We start from the raw sequence: 23963 nt of genomic DNA, 5'->3' as shown, positions 1-23963 counted from the left end.
TCTTCGTGTCCTCTCTCGCCACAGGTGAGGTCCCTGAGGAATGGCGAGTGGCTAATGTTGCACTTTTATTTAAGAAGGGAACAAGGGAAATTCTGGGAACTATGGACCAATGAATGTCACTTCATGTAAAGGGAAATTGCTTGAGAAAAATCATAAGGATAGGTTATCTGGTCATTTGGAAACCCATTGCCTAATTATGGAGAGCCAGTATGGCTTTGTCTGTGGCAGGTTGTGCCTTACAATTTGATTGAGTATTTTGAGAAGGTGACACGAGAGATTGATGAGGATAGAGCAGTGGCTGCTGACTACATGGATTTTAGTAAGGCATTTGACAAAGTCCCCCATGGGAGGTTAATCCAGAAGGTTAAGATGCATGGCCTCCATGGCAAATTGGCTGTTTGGATTCAGAACTGGCTTGCAGATAAAAGACAGAGTGTAATGGGTGAGGGGACTTGTTCAAGCTGCTGGTCCGTAATTAATGGAATTCCTTAGGTGTCTGTGCTACCTGCTGTTTGTAATGTATATAAATGACCTACATGAAAATGTGAGTGGATGCATTAGTAAATCTGTGAATAATATCAAGACATTTGATAAGGTACCCCATGCAAGGCTTATTGAGATACTAAGCAGACGTGGGTTCCAAGGGAACATTGCTCTATGGATCTAGAACTGGCTTGCTCACAGAAGGCAAAGAATGGTTGTAGACGGGTCATATTCTGCATGGAGGCTGGTGACCAGTGGTGTGACTCAGTGATCTGTTCTGGGACCCCTACTGTTTGTGATTTTTAGAAATGACCTGGATGAAGAAGTGGGGTGATAGGTTAGTAAATTTGCCGATGACACAATGGTTGGAGGAGCTGTAGGTAGAATGGAGGGCTGTCTGAGGTTACAACGGGACATTGATAGGATAAAAATCTGGGTTGCGAAGTGGCAGATGGAGTTCAACCCAGAAAAGTGTGAGGTGGTTCATTTTGTTAGGTCAAATATAATAGCCAAATATATTATTAATGATAAGACTCTTGGCAGTGTGGAGGATCAGAGGGACCTTGGGGATCCGAGTCCATAGGACATTCAAAGCTGCTACGCAGGTTGACTCTGTGGTTAAGAAGGCATACAGTGCATTGGCCTTCATCAATCGTGGGATTCAGTTGAAGAGCTGAGAGGTAATGTTGCAGCTATATGGGACCCTGGTCAGATGCCTCTTGGAGTACTGTGCTCAATACTGGTCGCCTCAGTACAGGAAGGATGTGAAAACCATAGAAACGGTGCAGAGGAGATTTACAAGGATATTGCCACGATTGGGGAGCATGCCTAATGAGAATAGGGTGAATGAACTCGGCATTTTCTCCTTGGAGCGATGGAGGATGAGAGGTGACCTGATAGAGGTGTACAAGATAATAAGAGGCATATTGATATTGTGGATAGTATGAGGGTTTTCCCCAGGGCTGAAATGGCTAGCACGAGATGGCAGTTTTAAGGTGCTTGGAAGTAGGTACAGAGGAGATGTCAGGGGCAAGTTTTTTTATGCAGAGAGTTGTGTGTGCATGGAATGGACTGCCGGTGGTGATGGTGGAGGTGTAAACTATGGAGTCTTTTAAGAGACTCCTGGATGGCTACATGGTGTTTAGAAAATAGAGGTTTACGGGTAAAGCCTAGGTAGTTCTAAGGTAGGGACAAGTTCAGCACAGCTTTATGGGTCAAAAGGCCTGTATAGTGCTGTATGTTTTCTTATGGCGGAGTTGTGGACAGTGCAGAAGACTGGCAGAGATTACAGTGCAACTGCAGATATCGACTGAGAAATGGCAGATGGAGTTTAATCCAGATAAATGTGAGGTGTTACTCCTCGGGAGGGCAGATGCAAAGGGACTGTACACTTCTAAGGGCAAGGTCTTTAGAAGTGTTTATAAGGAGAGAGATCTTGTGGTCCAAGTTCATACTCCTTGAAAGTGGCTAGCAGGTCAATAAGATGGTTAACAAGTTGAGACATTGAGCTCAAAACTCAGGAGGTTATGTTGCAACTTTATAAAACTTGGGTTAGACCACACTGAAGCACTGCATACAGTGCTGAACTAGAGGGAGGATTTTGAAGCTTTGGAGAGGGTGTAGAAGATGTTTATCAGGTTTCGAGGGATCATGCAATCAGGAGAAGCCACATAAACTTGGCTTGTTTACTCTGGAGCATTGGAGGCTGGGGGGGGGGGGGGGGGAGGGTTGGATCTGATTCTGGCCAAGACCCTTCATCAATCTGAAACATTGACTGTTTACTCTTTTTCATAGATGCTGCCAAGCCTGCTGAGCTCCTCCAACATAGTGTGTGTGCCAAATGACCCATGGTACTACAGGAGAGATATTAGCCTGGATTGAAAATTCTCTGATTGGTAGGAGGCAAAGAGTAGGAATTAAGGGAGCTTTTTCTGGTTAGCTGCTGGTAACTCGTGGTGTTCCACAAGGGTCTGTGTTGGGACCGCATCTTTTCATGTAAAATATCAATGATTTGGATTACAGATTGATGGTTTTTATGGCCAAGTTTGTGGATGATACAAACAGTGGTGGAGGGGCTGGTAGAGTTGAGAAAGCAGAGAGGCTGTAGAAATACTTAGACAGATTTGGAGAATGGGCAAAGGAGTGGCAGGTATGATAAAGTGTTGGGGAGTGAATGGTCATACACTTTGGGAAAATAAATAAGAGAATAGACTACTTCCTAAATGGAGAGAAAATTCAAAAATCTGAAGTGCAAAGGGCCTTAGGAGTCCTTGTGCAGGATCCTATTAAGGATAATTTGCAAGTTGAGTCTGTGATGAGGAATGGAAATGCAATGCTGAATTCCATTTCAAAAGGACTAAAATATGAAAGTAAGGTTATAATGTTGAGTATAAGGCATTGTTGAGGTCTCAACTGTAGTAGAGTGAACAGTTTTGGGCAACTTATCTAAGAAAGGATGTGCTCACATTGATGAAGGTTCAAAGGAATTTAACAAAATGATTCCAGGATTGAAAAGTTTATCATATGAGAAGTGTTTGTTGGCTCAGGTCCATGTTCACTGGAATTCACAAGAATGAGGGAGGGATCTCATTGAAACCTACTGAATGTTGAAATGCCTCAATAGAGTGAATATGATGTTTCCTCTGGTGTGAGAGCCTAGGACCAGAGGACATAGCCTCAGAATAGAGGGTCATCCATTTCGAACAAAGATGAATCGGAATTTCTTTTTCCAGGAAATGGTGAATCTGTGTAATTCATTTCCACAGGCAGCCATGGTGCCAAAGTCCTTCACTATATTTAAGGAAGAGGTTGATCAATTCTTGATTAGTCAGGGCATAAAGGGGTACTGGGAAAAGACAGGTAATTGGGGCTGAGAGGGAAATTGGATCAGCCACCATGAAATGCTGGAGAAAAATCGATAGGCCAAATGGCCTAATTCTGCTCCTATATCTTATCTTATCTTATGGTTTTACTCCGGAACTAAGTCATTAGCCCAACTGTGGATCACCCTAAAGTTCTGAACTGGTATTCATATTTTTGTTTTGGAGTGACTTCAGAGAATACTGAGAGACACCTCTTCATGGGGATCCATCTCCTGGAATGAGTACTGACTGTCTGTTATTTCGTTCACATGTCCTCACAGGTTAAGGTCTGTGCTGCACCTTGTCACATACAATATCATACTCTGTTGTCTATATTTCAGGATCAGCAGTGACCAGCAGATACAAGCCCCAAAGTCAATCAAGAGATCTCACTCACTCGTCAATCCGAGGCTACTGCACTGCAAATGCTCATTTCAGAATATAAACCTCTAAATGCACCGGGGATGCCAGATGGGAAATGGGGGCATAGAGCCGGTTAGGTGGGTGGAGGGTCAGCAGTGGATGATACATTGGGAAAATAGCAGGATATGTGACACTGGAGGGGGTATACAAGAGGGGAGAGGAGGGGAGAGCAGGGTTAAACCTTGGGAATGGGGAGCAGGGGATGGCTGTGTGGTTAGTGAAGGAGAAGAGGTAGGTGAGGAAATGGGTATTATTGTTATGGAGCAAGAAGTTGACGTGGGGAGGGGGCTCAGGATCTTGATCTGTCGTTTTCCGTAAATCAGACATTATGGAATTCATTGCCTGCAGCTTTTCTTTCCGTTTTCTGCTGGAGTGTATGTCATAATTTGAAATTATGTGAATTAAAAACAAAAAAAAGGAGAAAATGAAGTGACTGAAGTTGATAAAACTGAGGGAAGCCATTCAGCCCATCTCAGTTCTCTCATCACTGCAGTGACTTCACCTGCCTACAAGTACAAGTGGGTAATGCATCCCGGGACAAATATATGTGATATATATGATATATGAGTGTAGCCCCACATGTACTGCTCATGTTCATGAGAGATTTCCCACAGTGAGAATACTGGGGTGTTGCACCCCGAGAGAGATATTTAGGAAAACAAGAGGCTCATTGGAGGAGTTTCTCAGAACTTTGTTACACATTCCAGAGCCACATTTAGATTGAATGTTTATAATGAGTGTCTCAATCCCAGATTTCAACATATTATCTGAATTCTCCACACTCCCTGTCCTATAAAACTGTGGGGACAGGAGCTTCCCTATTACACACACAATCTCCTTTCAATATCTCAGCTGAAAGGCAGCACCTCTGTCCCTCTGTACTACAGTGAACAACTAAGTCAGCCTGAATATTTGTTCTCAGGTCACTGAAAAGGGAATTAACAGATCAGTGCCCTGGAACAAAACTCACTGTGGGGACCAGAGCCTTTGGTCTTCCCAGTGTTTCGCTGAAGGAAGCTTTGTGCATCCTGCAGCATCCCCCATCAGAGAATGTGGGGGTGTTGGTACAAGTACAGGTGACCCAGAACTGGATATCGGCCAAGTACATGTTTTAATGTGATGTCAGCAAGAGAGAGCATTTTGAGAAAATATGCCAATGTAGGAAAATAAAACAGATACTGGGGTAAACACATGAGGAGTAGAAAACTTAAACCATTACTAATTAATACAAACCAAGAATAGAATTGAATACAACAGCTTTTTTTGGGGATAGACACCAGCAGCTGATTTAAGCAGAATTAAGTCCAGAGACAGACATTGGAGCAAGGCACACAGGACAAGATATTGAAGGAATACACTCTAGAAATAGACATTGGGGAAAACTATAAAGGACCAGTCAATGGCAAAAATATCCCTCCATAGGACCAGAAACTGTACGTAGTTAATTCTGAACATCACTCATAAGGGAATACAACTGAGCTTGGGAATACACAACTGATCTGCAGGAAGGTTGTCATTCCAATGTATGAGAAACAATTTAAAATCAGTTGTTTGGAAGAATCCGAAAATCAGATTCCCAACCTTAGATCCCAGGAACGCACCATGTTCAGACATTTGGGAAAATGTATATGGACCAGATATTAGAGACTGCACCCAAAATCACATACAGGAGGAGATTCCCTGTGCCCACAACCTGGAGTGCAGAGCAGGTCATGAGAGGGCAAGGCACTGAATCAGATACTGGAGAAATTATTGCAGGCAAAGGAGATGACTTGGGACCAGATCCTGTGGTGATTCCCCATGCCCATAACCTGGAGTGTATGTGTAAGCAGGACTTACCATTCCAACTATTGACAAGAGTAATTCCGAATTCCACATCTACAATTTAATTTAAAATCAATCCTAATTTTGTGCGATTGATCATTGATCTGAAAACAATACAGTGATGGATCCGTCATCCGTCTTAGTCATGACTTATTCATTCATGGGATGTGAGTAGAACAACATTTCTTTCCCATCCCCACTTCTGTTGAACTGGCTGGATTACTGAACTATTTCACTGAGCAATTAGGTACATTACTGTGGGCCTGGAGACATAAACAGGCCAGACCAGGTAAAGTCAGCAGATTCCCTTCCCTGAAACACGTCAGTCATGCGTTTAGACACCAATCCATTTCTCAAAGCCGCATTACATGTTTAATGAACTGACTTTAAACATCCCAGCTGCCATGTGATGTGATCTAAACTCCCGTATCTACATCACCAACTCAGTATGTACAACTCAGCCTCTTGATTAAATTCTCAGTAACTCCCACTGGCAATATACCAGATCTGTTGCTCAGCAACCAGATTCTTGCCCACTCTCATGTTTCAGCTATCTGCAAAACCAGGAAGTGCAATAACTGAGGACATTTCCTTGTCGCTGGCCTCTGATCCTCTCCAGAAATATTCGGCTCCCGAAACTGACCTGCCCACACCTTCTTTCCCTTTCTGATTTTGTGCTGCCAGTCTTCCAGTGTATTTTACACTCTTCACTGCTCACAGTAACAGCTTTGCCTTCTGCTTCCTGTTTGTGTCTCTGCCTCTCTCTCTCTCTCAGCCGATGGCTCCAACAGTCTGTTTGTACACAGTGCAGGCAGCTTGTCAGAGCCAGCATCTGACCCTGTGCACTGTGGGGTGGCAGGGAGAACTGAGGCAGCAGGTTGAAGGTTTGAAAAGTTTGAAATGAGCTGCGAAAAGGTGGAAGGGGAGAGAGAGAAGCAGGAAGGGCAAAGAGAGAGAGGTCACAGTGTAAGAGGGAGAGACTCTCCAAGGCCTGGATACCAGACTAATATTCAAATCTGGACCATGTTCCTTACTTCCTGCTCTGCACCCTGTGTTCTAGGCACTGGGAGTCTCTCTGACTTTGTGAATGTGTGACTCTCCAAAATCTGATCCAAGAATATTTTTGCACAATACTGCATTTGGGGGCATTCCTACATAGACGGATTGAGAATTGTTCCTTTCATTCTCATCCTCGGGCTTTATCCAAATGACTGCTGTTACCTGGATGAAGGAACCCTCTCATTGATGGGAGTCGATCCCGTATTCCTGAGTATTAGATGACATGTGACTCTAAAATAGATGGTTTTGTAGGGAGCAAAGAAGGTTAGCAACAATTACAGTGGGATCTTGATCAGCTGGGTAGGTGGGCTGAGGAATTACAAATCGAGTATAATTCAGATGAGGATGTCTCTGAGCGATTGCAGAACATTCTCAGTGGGGAGGGTGAGCAGACAGAAGTGGCTGCACACATTGGCTCAAATGACAATAGGCAGAAAAATGGATGTGCTGCTGTGTAATGAATATTGGGAGAAAGAAAGGATGTAAAAATGTAAGACCTCACAGTGGTAATCTCTGGATTATTCCCAGTGCCATGTGCTGGCGAGGTTAAAAATTGAACATATCGTAGATTAGTACATTGCTGAAAACTGGTACAAGGAGCAGGAATTCTGTTCAGTTCAGAAATTTAAAAAGGGTTACAAATAAAAATAAAATGCTGAAAGCTATAGATGAGTAAACCCAATAACAATGGAAGGAAGTTAACATATTTTAGCAAAAATTGGTGAGAAATTAGACTCACCGCAAGAAGGCAATTGACAAAAATAAAGTGGCAAAAGATTGAACACAAAAGTATGTTAACCAGTAATATTAAAGAGTATACCAAAAGTTTCTTCAGATACTTAAAGTGTGAAAGAGAGGCGATAGTGGACATTAGACCACTGGAAAACGATGTTGGAGAGGTAGTAATAGGGGACAAGGAAGTGATGGACAAACTGACTGAGTATTTTGCATCAGGCTTCACTGTGGAAGACACAAACAGTTAGTGGAATTTCGAGAGTGTCAGGGAACAAGAGTGGATAATACTCCCATTACTAGGGAGAAGGTTCTTGAGAAACTGTAAGATCCGAAGGGAGGTAAGTCACCTGGGCCTGATGGTGTACACTCCAGGGCTCTGAAGGAGGTGGCTGAAGAGCTTGTAGAGGCATTATTAATGATCTTTCACAGATCACTGGATTCTGGAATGGTTCTGGAAGACTGTAAAATTCAAAATGTAACTTCACTTTTCAAGGAGAGGCAGAAGAAAGGTAATTGTAGGCCTGTTATTCTGACCTCAGGGGTTGGGAAGATTTTGGAGTCGATTTCTCAGGTTGTGATTTCCCGATACTTGGAGGCACATGATAAAGTAGGCTGCAGTCTTGCATGGTTTTCTCAAGGAAAACCTTGCCTTAGAAATCTGTTAGAATTCTTTGAAGAAATATAAAGCAGAATAGACAGAAGAGAATTGGTGAATATTGTGTACTTGGATTTTCAGAAGGCCAATGACAGGGTGCCCCACATGAGGCTGCTTAACAGTTTAAGATCTCATGGTATTTCAGGAAAGATACTAGCATGGATGAACTGGCTGATTGGCATGAGGCAAAGAATGGGAATAAAGTGAGGCTTTTTTGTTTGGCTGCCGATTACTAGTGGTGGGATTGCTTCCTTTAACATAAAATGTCAAAGACTTGGATGATAGCATTGATGGTTTTGTTGCAATGATTGTGCATGATACAGGATGGGTGGAGGGGCAGGTGGTTTTGAGGAAGTAGAGGGGCTACAGAAGGACTGAGGCAGTTTGGAAGAATGGGCAATGAAGTGACAGATGAAATACAATGTTTGGAATTGTATGGTCATGCACTTTGATAGAAGAAATATAATGGCAAACAATTTTCTAAATGGACAGAAATTTAAAAATCTGAGGTGCAAATGAACTTGGGAGTCATTATGTGGAATTTCCTAAAGGTTAATTTAGTTTGAGTTGGTCAGGTTGAGGAAGGCAAATATGATGTCAGCATTCGTTCCAAGATGACTACAAGATAAAAGCAAGGATATAATGTTGAGGCTTTAGAAAATTCTGGTGAGGCCTAACAGAGTACTGTGAGCAGTTTTGGGCCCCTTATCCAAGAAAGAATGTGCTGACATAGGAGAGAGTTCGAAGGAGATTCACAAAAACAATTCCGGGTTCGAATGGCTTATGCGAACTGGAAATCAGAAGAATGACAGATGACCTTATTGAAATTGATCGAAAGTAGAAAAGACTTGAGAAGATTGGATGTGGAGAGGATGATTCCCATGGTGGGAGAGCCTAAGAACAGAAGACACAGCCTCAGAATAGAGGGGGGTCCTTTTAGAAGAGATGAAGATGAATTCATTGCCACAGGCTGCTATGGAGGCCAAGTCTAGGCATATTTGTGCCACATTTTTAAAAAAGATGTAGGCAAAAGGAAGGCAACTATAGGCCAGTTAGTTTAACATCTGTAGTCAGGAAAATGCTTGAAGCTGTCATCAAGGAAGAAATAGCAAAATGTTTAGAAAGGAGTGGTTCCATTTGATAGACACAGCATGGAATCAGAAAGGGCAGGTCCTGCTTGACAAACTTATTGGAGTTTCTTTGAGGACATAATGAGTGCAGTGGATAGAGGGGAACAGGTAGATGTCATATACTTGGATTTACAGAAGGCTTTCAATAAGGTGCCACACAAGAGACTTATAAATATGATATGGATGCGTGGAGTCAGAGGAAATGTATTGGCATGGATATTGGATTGGTTAACCAATAGAAGGCAGAGTGTTGGCATAAATGGCTGTTTCTCTGGTTGGCAGTGAGTGATGAGTGGGTTCCGCAGGGGTCAGTGTTGGGCCCACAGCTGTTTAGCATTTACATTGATGATTCAGAACAGGAGACTGAGTGTAGCACAGCAAAATTTGCTGGTGACACTAAACTGTGTGGAAAGGCAAATTGTACAGAGGATGTGGAGAGTCTGCAGAGGGATATAGATAGGTTAATTGAGTGGGCCAAGGTATGGCAGATGAAATACAACGTTGGTAAGTGCGAAATCATCCACTTTGGAAGGAATAATAGAAGAGTAGATTATTATTTAAATGGTGAAAGATTGCAGCATGCTGTTGTGTAGAGGGACTTGGAAATGCTTTTGCATGCATCACAAAATATTGGCTTGCAGGTACAACAGGGTATTAAGAAGACATACAGAATGTTGGCCTTCATTGCTAGAGGAATTGAATTCAAGAGCAGGGAGGTCTAGCTGCAATTATACAGGGTACTGGTGAAGCCACACCTGAGTACTGGAAACAGTTTTGGTCTCTGTACTTGAGGAAGGATATACTAGCTTTGGAGGCAGTGTAGAATAGATTCACCAGGTTGATTCCAGGGTTAACCTATGAGGAGAGATTGAGTCACCTGGGACTATACTCTTTGGAGTTCAGAAGAATGAGAGGCGATCTTACAAAAACATTCAAAATATTGAAAGGGAAAGATAAGATAGGAGTAGGAAAGTTGTTCGCATTGGTAGGTGAAATTAGAACTAGGGGACATTGCCTCAAGGTTCAGGGGAGAAAATTTAGAATGAAGATGAGGAGAAACTGTTTTTCCCAGCGTGTAGTGAATTGGTGGAAATCTCTGCCCAGGAAAGCAGTTAAGGTTTCTTCACTAAATATATTTAAGACACAGTTAGATAGATTTTTACATAGTATGGGAAATAAGAGTTATGGGGAAAAGGCAGGTAGATGGAGCTGAGTTTAAGGACAGATCAGCCATGAACTTATTGAATGGCAAGGCAGGCTCGATGGGCCAAATCGCCGACTCTTGCTCCAATTTCTTAAGTTCTTAATGTTCAATGCAGAGGTTGATGGATTCTAGATTACAATATGAAGGGATATCGGGAGCAGACAGGGGAAAATGGATCAGACATAATGAAATGGCAGAACAGACTCGATGAGCCAAATGGCCTAATTCTGCTCCAATAACTTAATTGAGGAGTTCTGAGGGTTAGGAGCTATTTCAGAAAGCTGGGGTAGATTAGGATTAGTGAGCAAGGCTGTGTGTGTGGAAGATTATGTCTCATAAATTTCCTCTGTTTAGTCCCTACTCCAACTTCCATAAGACCATAAGTTTTCTCTCTTTCTGTTCTCATTTCTTCATTCTTCATCTATTAGGGCACAGTAGATTAGAGGGAATGGCTCCAGGGGCAGTGTTTTGCACTCTGTGTGGGATGTGGGAAGTCTGGGAGATCTCCAGTCTCCCAGCTGAACACATCTGCACCAAGTGTACCGAGTTGCAGCAACTGAGAAAATGTTTCTAGGAATTATTTTAGAAATCCAATGATTTTTGAAGGATCATACTACTGCCGCCACAATCTCTTTCAGAACCCAGGTGCAGTTTCTCTGGTCCAGGTGATTTATGTACTGCCATCTCCTTGTCCCCCATTATTATTTCTCCTGCCTCATTTTGTAGTAGTCCTCTATGCACTCTCATTTCTCTTTTAATTTTTACATACTTGAAACACTATCCACTTTGATATTATTGCTAGCTTGCTTTCAAATTTCATCTTTTCCCTTTTAATGATTCTTTTAGTTGCTTTCTGTAGGTACTTAAAGACTTTTCAATCCGCTTTCTTCCTATTAATTTTGCTTTCTTGTATGCCCTCTATTTTGTTTTCACATGAGCTTTGATTTCCCTCGTCAGCCATGGTTGTACTATTTTACCATTTGAGTATTTCTTCATATTTAGAGTACACATGTCCTGCACCTTCCTCATTTTTCCCAGAAACACATGGCATTGCTGTTCCGGTGACATCCCTGCTCACAGCTCCTTCCAATTTAATTTGGCCAACTCCTTCTCATACCAGTGTAATTTCCCTTCCTCCACTGAAATACTGCTACATCAGACTTTACCTTATCCCTATCAAATATCAAGTTGAACTCAGTCATATTGTAATCCCTTCTGGTTTATTACATAACACCCAATCCAGTATAGTGGATCCCCTGGTAGGCTCAATGACAAACTTTTCTAAAAGGCCATCTCTTAGGCATTCAATAACTCACACTCTTGAGATTCATTACAACCTGATTTTACCAATCGACCTGCACGTTAATATCTCCCATGACTATCATAGCATTGCCCTTTTGATGTGCCTTTTTATTTCCTGTTGTAACCTGTGGTCCACCTCCTAGCCACTATTGGGAGGCCTGTATATAACTGCCATCAGGGTCCTTCTACCCTTGCAGTTTCTTAAATCAACCCACAAGGATTGAACAACTTCTGATCCTATGTCACATTTTTCTACTGATTTGATGACATTCTTTACCAGTAGAGTCACACCACTCACTCTGCCCATGTTCCTATCCTTCTGACACAAAATGTAACCTTGGACATTCAGCTCCCAACTATAACCGTCCTTCAGCCATGATTCAGTGATGGCCATAACATCATACCCTGGCAATCTGTAATAGTGAAACAAGATTACCTGTCTTATTTCTTATATACCAAACATTGAGATACAACACCTTCAGTACTGTATTTGCTACTACTTTTGATCTTGCATCCCTAATGTTTTGATACTCAGCCAGTTAGCTGTGACTATGTCCCATCACCTGCATGCCCTACCTGACAGTCTGACTGCATGCTATCTTTACTTTGTTACCATCTGTATATCCTGTGTCCAATAACTCCAGTTCCCACACCGCAGCCAAATTAGTTTAAACCCCTACCCAATAGTTCTAACAAACCTGCCCATGAGAATACTGGTCCCACTCGAGTTCAGGTGCAACCTGTCGTACCTCCCCCAGAAGAGATCCCAATGATACAAGAACCTCACACAAAGTGCTGGTGGAACACAGCAGGCCAGGCAGCATCTATAGGGAGAAGCGCTGTCATGATGAAGGGTCTCAAGCAGAAATGTCAACAATTTTTCTCCCTATAGATGCTGCCTGGCCTGCTGCATTCCACCAGCATTTTGTGTGTGTTACTTGAATTTCCAGCATCTGCAGATTTCCTCGGGTTTGTGATTTGAGAATTTGAAGCCCTGCCCCCCTGCACCAGCATCTCAGCCACGCATTTATCTGCCAAGTCATCCTGTTTATACCCTCAATGATGAGTGGCACAGGCAGCAATCCATAAATTAATACCCTGGAGATCCTGCTCTCTAAAATCTCTTTTCAGGACCTCCTTGCTTTTCCTTCCAAAGTCATTGGTACCAACATGTATCAAGACATCTGGTTGTTCTCCCTTCCTCTCCAAAATGTTGTGGACGCAATCTGAGATGTCCCTGATCCTGGCACCTGGGAGGGAACATACCATTCCGGTGTCTCATTCACATCCACAGAATCTCCTGTTTGTTCTCTCACTATTGAGTCCGCTATCACTACCGCTCCCTTCTTCTCTCTCTGTCCCTTCTGCACCACAGACCCGTGTTCAATGCCTGTAACTCAGTCACTGTGGCATTCCCTTGGAAGATCATCCCCCACAAAAGTATCCAAAGTGGTATACGGATTTTCCTGCGGGTAGTCACAGTAAATATAAAAAAAACACAAGGGATTCCACAAAAGACTGCAAACAACAAAGATGGATAAAGCACCAATGTGCAAATGATAATATGCAAATATGAAAAATAAATCAAAATCATAATAATAAATACAGAGCCATACCAGGTACTCCATCGGGACCTTCTGTCTTGCGAGGGTTCACTCTCTTTAAAGACAGTCTAACATCAGCCTCTGAGACAGAGATCACAGGGTCATCAGGTGCAGTGGGGATCTTCACAGCTGTACATGTGTCCTCCCTTTCAAAGCCTACTAGACTACAGACCTACACAGGACTGTGTAAAGTGCACAAAAACAGTGCCCAAAAACAATAAATAAAAACAGGACAATAGGACAACGTGCCAGTCCAGGCTCTGGGTATTGAAGAGTCTGATAGCTTGGGGAAAGAAACTGTTACATAGTCTGGTCGTGAGAGCCTGAATGCTTCGGAGTCTTTTCCCAAACGGCAGGAGGGAGAAGAGATTGTATGAGGGGTGTATGGGTTCCTTCATAATTCTGTTTCCTTTGTGGATGCAGTGTGTAGTGTAAATGTCCGTGATGGCGGGAAAAGAGACCTCAATGATCTTCTCAGCTGGCATCACTATCCACTGCAGTGTCTTGCAATCCGAGATGGTGCAATTTCCGAACCAGGCAGTGATGCAGTTGCTCAGGATGCTCTCAATACAACCCCTGTAGTATGTGATGAGGATGGGGGGTGGGAATTGGACTTTCCTCAGGCTTCACAGAATGTAGAGGCGATGCTGGGCTTTCTTTGCTATGGAGCTGGTGTTGAAGGACCAGGTGAGATTCTCCACCAGGTGAACACCAAGAAATTTGGTGCTCTTAAATATCTCTACCGAGGAGCTGTCGATGTTCAGCGGGGAGTGGTCGCTCCTGTAGAGCCCTGAAGAGCTCCTATAGCCTCAGGACCTTCTGGCACAATGGACTCCTCCTGTGCACTGTTTCACCAGAGCTGTCCATCAACCCCCGTCTTTCTCTAACACTGACACCTCGTGGTATGATGTTGCTATTACAGCAGTCAGTTTGACTGAAGCCTCAATGCCTTCTTTCAGAGGTGTTCCTCTTACCCCTCGTGGTTACAGATTGTTACTGCAACGTAGCAAATGCTTTCCATCAGGGGTGTGAAGCTACCGGTCCGCGAAGGGGTCCAATCTAGCCTGCGGGATGATTTGAGGGGGAAAAAAGTATATTCATGACCATTTATTATGTAGCAGCACGGCAGCCGCACAAGGCGGCACTTAATCACCCGCTGTGCATAAGCAGCTGCCAGCCTGCACTGAAGACCACTAGGGCCCCACTTACGTCGTCAGACACAGTATAAAAACACAGAGTACGCAGGTAAGTAACACCTGTAGCAAGACTGAGACTGTTTGCTGTTGTGGTTCAAAATGCTTTCCAAGAAAAGAAAAGGTTGACATCGAAGGTCGGATATTCAACGATGATTGGAAACATCGTTTTTCCTTCTGTGCCGTCAACGGCAAACCTATGTGTCTAGCATGCTCGCAACAAGTGGCTGTGGCACAAAAGAGTGCAATATCAAACGGCACTCTGAGACGTCACATGGAGAAAAATATGAAAAGTACGATGACGACTCAAAACGTAAAAGGTAAACGAGATTGAAGCAGCTCTGAAAAAACAGCAATCAGTGTTCAGCAAAAGTCAAGAGACTCGTGATGGAGCTGTCAAGGCCAGCTATATTATTACCAACAATATAGCTGCTGCGTCGAAGCCATACGCAGAAGGGGAATTCATCAAAGCATTCATGCTGATGTTCCCTGAGAAGAGACAGGCTTTCGGTAGTATCAGTTGTCAAGAAATACCGTGGCAGTGAGAATCAGGGAGCTTATAGGAGATTTGAACAGTCAACAGACAAAGTGAAGTCACTTATTGCCTTCTCTATTGCAATTGATGAGAGCACCAACGTGACTGATGTGGCTCAATTGGGAATATTTATTAGATATAAGTTATAATTATTAACTATAATTTATTATATATAAATAATAATATTTATTATTTGTGGTATCGATGCATCTTTGACCGCCACCGAGGAGTTTGTGGAGATGGTGCCCATGACAAACACCACAACGGCGAACGACATTTTCTCCAGCCTCGTTGTGGCCTTGGGCAGACTGGGAGTTGACTGGAGTCACGCTGTGAGCGTGGCAACAGATGGCGCACTGTCCATGGTCGGGAAAAAGGCAGGTGTTGTTGCGAAACTCAGAGAGAAAGTTCAGACAAAGAATCCAGAGCAGGAATTCTGGAATTTTCATTGTATTATACAGCAAGAGGCATTATGTAGCAGGAGCCTGAAAATGGCCAATGTCATGGATGTAGTAATCACAACGGTTAACTTTATTAGAGCCAAGAGACTCAACCATCGGCAATTTGACACTCATCCGTCCGAAAGTAATATTGGACATGACCTACCCTACCACACTGAAGTCTGCCGGTTGAGCAGAGGGGTTCTGCTCAACCGTTTTTTTTAATTGCATGGGGAAATTGGACTATTCATGAATGAGAAAGGGAAGCCAGTGGCAGAGTTGGATGACCCAGACTGGCTTCATGATCTTGCATTTTTGGTGGATATAACAGAGCACTCAAATGTGCTTAATGTTAACATGCAAGGCCACAACAAACTTGTTAAGGAATACTACGACAGCATTCTTGCCTTTCAAATTAGATTAAGCCCGTGGGAGATGCAACTGTCCCGGAGCAACCCAGCTCATTTCCCCTCTTTGCAGTCTGTGCGTGTTTTTCATGGGAATAATGACAACATGGACAAGTACAAGGACAAATTTGATGGCTGAAAGGTGAGTTTCAGAATCATTTCCAAGTCTTCACTCAGCTTAAGAAGGAATTCTCACTATTTTGCTCACCGCTTGCCGTCAATGCAGCATCAGATGTGTTGGAGGAACTCCAAATGGAACTAATTGAAATTCAGTGTAACTCGACTTTGAAATATAAATTTGAGACTATGGGTCTGGACTCTTTCTATCAATACCTCTGACTGATGTACCCCAAGAAGGCAGACTTTGCCTCAAAGATCATTTGCATGTTCGGGACAACATATCTCTGTGAGCTGGCGTTCTCCATAATGAGCATTAACAAATCCAAACTGCGCTCGCAGCTGACATACAGACATCTAAGTGACATTATGAAAATCACAACTGCCCAGAAACTCGTCCTTGATGTTGACAGGCTGGTTAAAGGCAAGAGATATCAGGTGTCTGGAAGCAGCAAGTGAAAAATGAGTGCCACTGTTCGATGCACTGCGACGTGTAAGCAAAATGTACTATAAAACATTGAGTGTCATAATATTGTGATCCATTCATTTTCTGACTATTCTATTATTGTAAATGTAATCACGTGAATAAAATTTCGAGGTTAATTGTGCTCATTGTCTGAGTTTGATTGCTGGAAGCAGGCTAATGAAAATTAGGTGCACTTGTATAGCCTACATTACAATTTGTTTCATTAGGTCTACATTTGTGTCTGCTAACGTTCGATTTCAAATGGTTTATTAATGGAAAGGGTGTGGCTCCCTAAATAATCTTATCCAAAATAGCATCTTTTTTTTCACTCTCTCAGCACAACTTTATTGGAGCCTACTACTGTAAGTTAATGCCAATCATAAAAATAATGCTTACTAGACAATCTTCTTCATAAGAAACGAAATTCGTAAAGTGAAACACTTTGTAGTTAAGCAGAGACTGAGAAACACGAAAGCAAGTTGCAAAAACGAAGGCAATGAATGCTGTGGGAGCATGTGCACTTGCACAAGTGATCTGGCCCGTGACCTAAAATGAGTTTGATACCCCTGCTGTCCATCAAATCAACTTCAATCCACATGCAAGAGACTGCAGATGCTGGAATCCAGAGCAACAAACAACCTGCTGGAGAAACAGAGTGATTTCAGCAGCATTGATGGCTGGAAAGAAACTGTTGAATCCCTGAATCAGGTTAGTTCAAATTAACATCTGGGCTACCGCAGGCAGAATGTAATCACCACCAAAGCAAAATAAAACCTGCTCAGGTTACATTACAGAGAAAAAATACTCTTGAAACACCAGACAGACAATATGCACGGTGTGTCAGTGTGCTAGAGGGAATGATGTGGAGTGTTGCTGGGCAGACCATATACATTACCAAGGATGCAAACTCATGAGATGTCAATGATCATGTTGATACAGCTGTTTAAATAGCAAAAAAAATGCTTAAGATGAGTTTGATGAAGAACAGTTCATATCAAATCCATATTGAAGCTGCTGTCTAAAAGCACTGAGGTTCCTGCTGGCTGGCATCATCCAATTGTTCATCATGAGGTCTACCCATGCACAAATGAGCCACTATAATCCTCAATGCTGAATAGAGGCTGATTCAAAAGACAGTCTGTTTGGAGATGGAAATGGAAGGAGATAAGGAGAATGAGTGGGAAATGGAATGATGTCCGATGGGAAAATATGCCAGGAGAAAGCATGGATTGTACAGAAAACCCTGTTTTGAGCCCTGCGCTGTCCATCAGGTACCAAATGGTAAACGAATCTTCTGAAGTGTTCTTCTGACACCCAGTGGTTGCAGGTTATCAATGTAAGCTACCAAATTCCTTTCACACCATGAGCCTCCAGAAAAAAAATCTGTATTTTCTGGGCAAGAAAGATCTCCAATCACATCCTGCTCCTTCAGTGTCATCAAGTGGACATGGCCACAATCACCCAGATGAAAAATTGCAGATGGCTTGGGAAAGAGATGAGGCCAACTCCATCATCAAGACTTCATTGGATCCCTGATGACTAGAAGAAACAAAAGAGACCAAAGACAACTTGGCACCACACCACAGAGACAGAAATGAGGACCCTGAACTGAACTACACCTGGGTGCAGTAGAGAAGATGGTCAAGGACAGACAGAGATGGATGGCCTTCATTGCTGCCCCAAACACAAGCGGCATTATGGGCAGTGAGTAAATGGAGCAGAGAACTCAAACTAAAATGGACCTGGAATGTGAATTGTCCTTCAAACAGCACAGTGGCATTTCCCAGAGTGCAACAATGTCAAACATACAAAGGCCAAACCCACCACAGGGTTTTTGCCGAAGGAAGAGAGGGGAACAATCAGAATAAAGGGCAGACACAGTGAACCAGCCTGTGCCTGACCTAACCCTCTTCCGGCCACCATTGGTTAAAAGGCTTGACAGTCCTCTAACAAGACATGAACATTCTCGCATTCAGCACACACCCCTCTCATCCTCGAAACTTACCCTCTCTGAATGCACTGCCCTCCACTCTCTCTGACCAATCCCAAACTTACCATCAAAGCCACAGACAAAGGCAGTGCTGTTGTAGTGTGGCAGACTCACCTCTACCTTGCTGAGCCAGGCAGCAATTCTCAGACACCTCCTCATACCTACCCTGTGAAGAGGATCCCACTCCAGACCATCAGAAAACTGTCTCCAACACCATCACTGACCTCATTATTTCTGAAGAACTCTCATCCACCGTCTCCATACTCATAATTCTGTTACCACACACTGCTCACTTCCACCTCCTACCCAAGATCCACAAACGACCGTTTGGGCAGGCCTATTGTCTCGGCCTGCTACCGTCCCACTGAACTTGTGTCCTCATACCTTGACCCCATTCTATCGCTTTGATTCAGCCCCGTCCCACCTCCATCAGTTACACTTCTTATGCTCCCAATCTCCTCAGTAGCTTTCAATTCCCTGGCCCTGACTACCTTATTTTCACCATAGGTGGTCAGCTCCTAAATCTCCCATCAAGAAGGCCTTAAATCTCTCCACTTCTTTCTCAATAAAAGAACCAGCCAGTTCCCCTCCACCAGAACGTCATCTGGCAGAACTGGTCCTCATCCTCATCAAATTTTTCTTTGGCAGCTCACAGTTTCTCCAAACTCTGGGGTGCCATGGGCACCCTCATGGGCCCCAGCTATGCCTCCATTTTCATTGGCTGTGTAGAATAGTCTATGTTCCAAGCATTCCCAGGTGATGCTCCATACTTCCTCTGCTACATGACATCTGCATTGGTGCTGCTTCATGCACCTGTGCTGAGCTCAGCAATTTCGCCAAGTTTACCTGTAGTTTCCACCCTGCCCTTAAAATCACTTGGTCTGTTTCTGACAACTCCCTTCACTCTCTTGATCTCTCTGTCTCCATCTCTGGAGACAAATTGTCAACAAACTTATTATATAAACCTATCAATTCCAACAGCTACCTTAACTATACCTCTTCCCACACTGTCTCCTGTATAAATGCTATTTCCTTTTCTCATTTCCTTTGTCTCCAGCGTATCTGTGATCAAGATGTGGCTTTCCTTCCCAGGACATCAGAAATGTGTCCTTCTTTAACGAATGGGGTTTCCCTTCCTCCACCATTGATGCTGCCCTCGCCGGCATCCCTTTCATTTCCCAAACATCTGAGCTCACTCCATCTTCCCACTGCCTTATCAGTGATAGAGTTCCTTTTGTCATTACCTACCACCCAATGAGTTTCAGCATCTCTCTCATCATCCTCCACAACTTCAGCCATCTCCACAGGGATCCTGCCAACAAATATATATTTATCTCCCCCACCACTCCCTCTATTTTCTGCATGGATATCTTCCAATGTGACTCCGCTATCTATTCATCCTTCCCCACTAATCTCTCTCCCAGCAGTTATCCCTGCAAGCAGACAAAATGCTTCACCTGTGCTTTCACTTCCTCCTTCATCTCCATTAAGGGTTTCTAGGTGAGGCAACACTTCACCTGCAAATCTGCTGGGTCATCTATTGTGTCCACTGCTCCTCAGGTGGCCTTCTCTACATTGGTGAGATCCGTCATCAATTGGGGAAACTGCCTCCATTCCATCTGCCAAATGAGGCATCCCTCAAGGTGGAGGAACACCACCTTATCTGGGTGGCCTCCAAACTGATGACATGATATCCATTTTCCTTCTGGTAAAGAAAAATATTATCCTCATCCACTCTTCCTCTATTCTCCACTCTGGCCTTTTACCTCTTCTCATCTGCCCATCACTTTCCCCTGAGCACCCTACTACCTTCCTTTCACTAATGGCCCACTCTACGCTCCTATCAGATTCCTTCTTTTCCATCCCTTTACTTTTCCTACCCATTTGGCTTCACCTATGACCTATCAGCTAGCCTCCTTCCCCTACCTCCTCATTTTCATTCTGGCATCTCTCCCCTACCCCACCCTTTTTAGTCCTGAAGAAGGGTCTTGGCCTGAAATGTTGACTGTTTATTCATTTCCATAGATGCTGCCATTTCACAACAATGATACATTTCATTCAGTTAGCATCACACATGCACCAGATGAGGAGCAGCATTCTTAGTGGTGCAAGGAGCCCTGAAACAGTGATCCAACTTCTTTGGCACAGATATCATGTCTGATCAGTGGTTAGCACTGTCATGTCTTTGGTAGAAAGCCAATTATTCTAATTTATCTGAACATTAGTCGATAGCTGATCATTGGGACACCGAATGGCAGGAAGGGTTTAGAAACCAGAGATACAAAAATAACTATTCCTCTTGGAATGTGATCACCTACCAACCTTATGCCAAATGTTCTTTATTTCCCATCTCCAAACATCTGTCTGGACCCAGAGTCCTCTCCTCACCCCATCTTGCCTCCCTTCTGTCCACCTGCCAGGTTTCACTGAATCCCTGTAAATCACTGTGAACCACCTGACACTAAATTTTCACTGTCCTCTTTGTCCAGATCTCTTCGAAGGAAGGTTTGCTTAAAGTGACTGAGGGGTGGGTATCTGAACAGTGATCTGGGAGAAACATCACAAATATTATTTCACCATTCCCCAATAGACGAGTTTGACACTGACAAGACCAGCATCTCCTGTTCATCTCTGGTCAATGATTTGCCAGTCCCATCAAGATGAGATGAGACCAATCTACATTGGTGAAGAAAGGAATCTCCCCTATTGAGCAGACAGGGTAAACACCCTGAGGGAATGTAAATGAACAAGATTGGCCCTTACAGTGGCATGCAAAAGTTTGGAGATCCCTGGTCAAAATTTCTGTTACTGTGAATAGTTATGTGAGCAGAAGATGAACTGATCTCCAAAAGTCATAAAGTTCTTTTTTTTTCAATATTTTTATTTTTTTCACATAGAAGAATACAGAGTACATGAGGATATATATTATGAATCAAAAAAAAGATAGAATAGTGCAGAATACATTACACTTAAATCACACTTCCAATTGCGGTACCCTATATTCATAATCAAACACATACATTAATTAAATTGTAATTTTATTATGAAAAAAAATCTAAACCCCCTACCAAAGTTGAAGCTGTATGGTAAAGAAAGAAAGACAGAAAAAAATCCTTATCACATAGTGATTTATGTTATTAGCCAACATCTGTATCTTAACATCAATTCAAAGGGTTTGAAAGTAGTTCAAGAATGGTCCCCACAATGTTTGAAAGTCTCAGTTAGAATCAGAAATTGAACAATGGATCTTCTCTAAATTTAATCATGACATAACATTACATAAGCATTGAGTGTGAGTAGGTGGAACAACATCTTTCCATTAAAGTCATAATGTTAAAGATGGAACATTCTTTTCAACATTTTATGGAAGATTAGTATATTATTTTTGTTTTGTACAAGTTTAGAATGAAACAAGGGAAGGAGCACCATGCAAAAGTTTGGGCACACCAAGAGATTCGAGCTCTCAGATAACTATTACCAAGGTCTCGGACCTTAATTAGCTTGTTAGGGCTATAGCTTGTTAACGGTCATAGCAGGTAAGTCCAGGTGATGCAAATTTCAAGGTTTATACATACCTTGACTCCTCAAACCTTGTCCCAACAATCAGCAGCCACGGGCTCCTCTAAGCAGCTGCCTAACACCTGAAAATTAACATAAATGATTCCCACAAAGCAGGAGGCTATAAGAAGATAGAAAAACATTTTCAGGTAGCTGTTTCTTCAGCTTGTAATGTAATTCAGAAATGGCAGTTAACAGCAACAGTGGAGGTCAAGTTGAGGTCTGGAAGAGCAAGAAATTTTTCTGAGAGAACTGCTCATAGGATTGCTCGAAAGGCAGATCACAGGGTCACCGGGTGCTGTGGGGATTCTCATAGCTGTGGTTTTATTCCCCTTTTCAAAGCAAGAATAAAAGGTGCTCAGCTCCTCTGGGAGTGAGACATAGTTACCATTCATAATATTGGGGTTTGATTTGTGAGAAGGAATGGCCTGCAAACCGTGCCAGAGTTGTTGTGCATCTGATATTTCCTGCAGCCTCATTCGAAATTGTCTCTTCATCCTTGAAATAGCCTTCCAAAGGTCATGCATGATTTTCTGGTACAGACTTGGGTTGCCAGCCTTGAATTCCACTGACCTAGTCTTCAGCAGATGGTGCACCTCCTGGTTCATCCACCACTTTTGGTTTGGGAACGTACAGTAATTTTTTGTAGCCACACACTCATCCTTGCAGGTTTTAATGAAGTTAGTGACAACTGCAGCAAACTCATCCAGACTCATAGATGATTTCCTGAACACAGTCCAGTCCATCCATTCAAATCACTCCTGTGCTTTCCACGTCCAGACCTTCTTGGTCCTCACTACGGTTGCTGCAGTCTTCAGTCTCTACTTATATTCGGGGAGTAGAATACAGCCAGATGATCAGATTTACCAAAATGTGGGCAAGTAGACATTCTTGAACTTATTGTAACAGTGGTCCAGCGTTGTTTCCTCTAGTACTACAGATGATTTGTTGACAATAATTATTTAAAGACGTGAATAAGCTGGCCTGGTTAAAATCCCCCAAAGTGATGGGGAAGGCATCAGGATGTGCTGTTTCATGCCTGTCGGTTACATTGCTCAGCTCATCTAGAGCCTGTTTTATACTGGCCTGAGGTGGAATGTACACCACTACCAAAATGATCACTGAAATCTCCTGCAGCCCCTAAAATAGCCGGCACATCATTGTGAGGGATTGCAGGTCTGTTGAGCCATTTTCCTGTTCTTGGTCTCTTCCAGAGGCTGTCAGGATTTTAAATAAAGACAAACAATACTGGGGATTAGGAATGGAAAACATTAGAATCTTGGTGGAGATATTTCTACTGGTTGTTGAATCAGCACCTGTTCTTCATTAAAGATTACAGTGGCTCATTTGTGTCAATGAAAAGCCTTCAATGATAAATAATTGGACAAAGTCAGCCAGCAGCAACCTCGTACTTTTACATAGTAGCTTCAATATGGATTTGACGTGAACTCTCTTTCATGGGTCTCACCTTCAGCAATTCTGTTTTGTTGCTTTTGATATTTCTCAGCTGTGTTGACATTATCAGAGGGATCTCCTGAGTTGGCACACTTGCTGATGTGTATGTCTGCCCAACCACATTCCATTTCATTCCCTCTATGACTGATGCACCACGGATATTATCTGTATGGAGCTTTCAAGAGTATTTTTCTCTACAATGTAACAGGAGCAGGTTTTATTTTGCTTTGGTGATGGTTGCTTTCTGCCTGTGGTAGCGCAGATACTAATTTGTACTGACTTGATGCAGTGATTCAACAGCTTCTTTCCAGCAGTCAATGCTGCTGAAATCGCTGTGTTTCTCCAGCAGATTGTGTGTTGTCCTGGATTTCAGCATCTGCAGTCTCTTGCGTCTGGATTGAAATCAATTTGATGGAAAGCATTTGGTAACTTGTAGTGGCAACCTGCAACCACTGGGTGTCAGAGGAACACCTCTGAAATAAGGTACAGAACAGTATTGAGATTTCAGTCAAACAGGCTGCT

Source organism: Hypanus sabinus, chromosome 26 (genome assembly GCF_030144855.1).
Source record: "Hypanus sabinus isolate sHypSab1 chromosome 26, sHypSab1.hap1, whole genome shotgun sequence".
Taxonomy (NCBI): Eukaryota; Metazoa; Chordata; class Chondrichthyes; order Myliobatiformes; family Dasyatidae; genus Hypanus; species Hypanus sabinus.
Note: the sequence above shows the minus strand (reverse complement) of the source record.